This window comes from Aplidium turbinatum, chromosome 1 (genome assembly GCF_918807975.1).
Source record: "Aplidium turbinatum chromosome 1, kaAplTurb1.1, whole genome shotgun sequence".
In the NCBI taxonomy this organism is placed as follows: domain Eukaryota; kingdom Metazoa; phylum Chordata; class Ascidiacea; order Aplousobranchia; family Polyclinidae; genus Aplidium; species Aplidium turbinatum.
Window position 1 is genome coordinate 27,638,117 of NC_137472.1, and position 4,348 is coordinate 27,642,464.

Consider the following 4,348-nt stretch of genomic DNA (forward strand, 5'->3'; position numbering starts at 1 on the left):
GCAATTCAATTTGAAAATCTTGAATTATCAAACTTCGAATGGCTTCGTCTTTACAACTTGGAAATGGAAATGATAGACTTTCAAGAAAGTGCAGTTTGAAAAACAAAATTTGTAGACTTAAATCATCTCCTACAAAAAATTGAAATGAAAACGGATATGGATGGTTGTGACTTTCCTGCTGTTGAAAACCATGCTGAAAATATAATTCTTACAGAGTGGAACTCCCTGCCAAATTCGTTTGAAACTATGAAAACATTTGCAGTAGCTCTGTAAACATTGTTTGGTTGTTCATATTCGTGCGAATCTTTATTTTCGCACATGAATTTTATACAATCAAGCACACGGAATCGTCTCAGCTCAGATATGAGTGCTGCATGTGTGAAGCTAAAAACTACGGATTACCAACCAAGGATGATAAGACTTACAGAGAAGATGCAACAGCAAGTTTCGCATTAACATGTAGTTTCGCATTAACATGTAATTAAATGTATGACCCACCACGGCCGTGGACCCACTTTTGCTTTTTCAAGGATTAAGGTCTCTTTTGTGACCCATGCACTAAAAAAGGATCGCCATCCCTGCTGTAGCCTGTATTTAGTTACATTATATGTGCTAATAGTTTTAGTAGCTGATACTGTACCTTTAAAGAAGCCCAACAGGGACCTCGGCTCGATAATCTTGCGGGTTTTTTTCGAGGCCTCCTGGTGAGCTGTCTCGTTTGTTTGTATGTTTGCTGTAGCCCACATTTGTCTACAACTCTAGATTGACGTTTTTGCGCACCAAAAATAAACAGCACTCGCGTGCAAGTGACCGAGAAAGAAGATTACTATAAAACATGATTTTTTACCAACATTAGGCCATATTAATGGGCTCTTCAATCCGGCGTTGATTCTTAGGCCTAACCTAATCTAGGCTATGAGAAAGGATTTCTGAATACAAACAAGCTTCGATTAATAAACTGTACAAAAAATATCGCTGTGATGCAAACAAGAAATCCACAGACCGATCACTGATCTAAGACTCCATGCATTCGCATAAAACAAATTGTCAAAACAACGCACGGAAAACATTACAGCGCCATGTTTGTCAAAAAGGGGTATAATGTGAAATCGATATCGACAAACAACTCATTTTAGTGACTTTCTTTTCAAACAATTTATAGTATTGGTCACAGCGGTAAACCATAATCTCTTCGTGGGAAAATTTTAACATAAAGTTCCCGAATCCGTTCGTCTGTATATAATGACCGAAGAAACACACACTTGAACTTCTTTTCAAACAGTGTATTTCTGTAAAATTAGCCCGCGGCTATCGAAATGGGGTGCAACGCGATACACCTCTAAAAACTGTCACTACGATACAGATTACTTGGATAAAAGACGGAGAATTTGTCCAGCTAGCAAGCACCAAATAAACCAGTTAAATGTGCGACCGACTTCCAACAAACAACTTCGAGAATGAATCAGAAAAATTTGTGATAACTCAAAGGCACGTCAGCAGTTCGTGACGCAATATTTCATGTTTAAACCGGTTTCAACAGGTTTGACACAGGTCTTACGAACGATGGCGCAATTTTGGCTCATGTTTTAGGAATTTCCATGACGTAATATTCAGTAGACTTGAACGGTTTTTATATGACGTTTGATTAGGCGAACAACCGTCTGGAACATAGCGGCCCCTAGTTATGACAGTTTGACATGGCACGTGGCCTACGATATAACACGGCCGGATATCGTGCCGCGAAGAGAAAAAATTAGAGGGGTAACTTTTCTGCACAAAGTTGCATATACTAACAGCTTTACAATGGTTAACAGACAAAATATTTTATATATCTGAGCAATTTATGGACATAATGATGCGTTAAAAAGCATTCAACATAAAATTGTAATCATACGCTGATAGGCTTGGTTCAATTGCTAATCTGGTCAGTCAAAACTTGAAAATTCGATGTGGCAAAGTATCGCAGCTACCGTCATTGTCACTTTCATCTTCTTCTTCTTCAGAACTCGATGGTACTTCAATGACCTTACGTTTCTTGCCTCTCTGACTACTGGTACTTTCAGATCCTGTTCCAGATGGCATCTTCGACATTTCTTTCTGTGCAGCTATGTCTTCAGACGTATATGCCTTCCCTGCTGCTACTTTGGGGCCACGTTTTTGACGTGTTGTTGCTGATGGAGACAGGTGCTCCTTCAACATGTTTGCCACAACTTCTCCCAAGGCCTCTTGGACTGTCTCAGTTGGATTGTTGTTTGCATCAGGGAGACGCTTAAGCACCTGCTGCTCATCCTGAGGTACTAGACCACAACCCTTGAATCCAGCTGCAAGGTTTTCCTTTTTCTCCTCCATCTGGTTACACAGTCATTTCAAAAGCGATGGAAACACTGTCTTTGGTATGCTGCCCCTCACTCTGCTCTCCTTTCTCCAGTCCTCCAGTATCATTCTCCACATCTTCTTTACTGGCCCAAATACAGCAACATCCAGTGGTTGAAGTAGATGGGTTGCATTGGGTACTAAACTGATAAACTTGATATCATTTTCTTCACAATCAGCTATCACCTGTGTACTGAAATGTGATGCCAAATTATCCCCAATAAGCACTTTCTTCCCAAGCTTCTCCTTTACATGGTCCAGAAACAACTTGAACCACTCCTCAAACGTAGTGGAATCAAACCAACCACTAACTGAGTGATTGTATAATGCACCAGGTGGGCCACCTTCCGTCCAACCAGCATAGAGATTCCTTGATGCTATTGATGCACGACCATCGGAGGGAGATACTCTCCTACTGCATTTCCGCAAAACATCATGCTAACGGCTTGCTTGGAGTGTGATGTCTTTCCACTCTTCGAAGTCCTCTTCTCACAATGCACTGTTTAGCCCCTGGATTGTCTGTTACATTGGTTTCGTCATAATTGTACACGTTTTGGGGCTCTACCCCATTCAGTTCCTCATAAATGTTTTTGAAATATTCTTTCACGATAGTTGAATTAATTTCAGCACGGCTTAGCTTCACATTGTCAGCAAGTCGTTGTGTAAGATGTTGACGTTCCTTAAATTTTTTTAGCCAGTCCCAACCAGGCAGGTTTTTCCGGAAGATTTTTATGGTTTTACCTTGTCGATTAACATCTTGTACAAGGTAACGAATGTCAGAAGACGATAATAGAAATTTCCAATCAGTTAGGTGGTTGATGACTTTTACGAGTGCTGTCTTTTCAGCAGCCAATAACACTGATTGTCCACCTGGTTTTCCTGCATGTTTCACTGTTGGACGTGTCTTGTTCCAAACCGTTCCATATGGTATTTTGAACTGCTTCGATGCAGCATGAATGGTCAATCGTCCATTCTGCACCTGCCGCACAGCATTTTCTAGGTCTACTTGAGTATATGCAGTTTGATACCCCCTCGACCCAGCTTTCCGTTTGTAGACTCATGGCATAATTGTTACAGTATAGTATCAAACTTAATCAGTATCTACAAAGACAACACAAAATACAAATTTACTATCATGAAAACACAACTATACAGAATCTTGGACACCATTGTTCAATTTTGACGTTCAGTGTGACTTTGATAACCAATGTCAAAGTCACACTGACTGTCAAAAGTCACCCTGATTAACGGTATTCCAAATATTGCTAAAGCTACAAACATATTTTATAATTAATATGTACAATTACAGTATAAGCACATAAACTATCTAAACGAAGGCTGTAGCTATATTGACGAAAATGAGGCACTTGACTTTCACAGAAAAAATTTAATGTGCATGATTATGTCTGTTCAACCTTGTGACATTTGACAAATATAGACTGGTTATAACCAAGTGGTTTTTGGAATATCAGCCAAAATTTCCTCTAGTTTGGTTGCTTCTGGGCTTTGTACAAGGATATTTTTCAAAAATTCGACATCAAATTACTAAATGTTAATAAAAAAATTTTTGGAAAAAATGCAAACTATTTAATTGCTGCTCTCAATCCCAGTCCTCGAAATTAGCGGCGGCACACGGCAATTGCCGTGGTAAATGCCGCCGCAAACGTCATAATGGCCATTCTGCTACGGCAATAAAAATGCCGTCGCAAAATGAGCATTTAATTCGGACAAAAATTGTTCAAAATTTCTTCCTGTTTGATTTACTCGCAGCGTGAGTTTAATCAGCAGAAACATCGCACCAAGACCTCACCTCGGACTATTTTACTTGCTGTGAACACTCCCACAGTCTTCAAAATTAGCATATTTTTACTTCGCAAAAACATTGACGAGGCCAAACGGCAAAAATGGAAATTGCCTCGGCAATTGCTGTGAACGTTTATTACGAAAAAATTGTACCAAAACATGCAAAACGAGA

At 39.6% G+C, this 4,348-nt stretch overlaps 1 pseudogene; it reads right to left on the reverse strand.

Annotated features, from left to right (window-relative positions):
• Positions 1–1,913: 1,913 nt before the first annotated feature.
• On the reverse strand, positions 1,914–3,654 carry LOC145764364 (uncharacterized; annotated as a pseudogene).
• Positions 3,655–4,348: the final 694 nt, after the last annotated feature.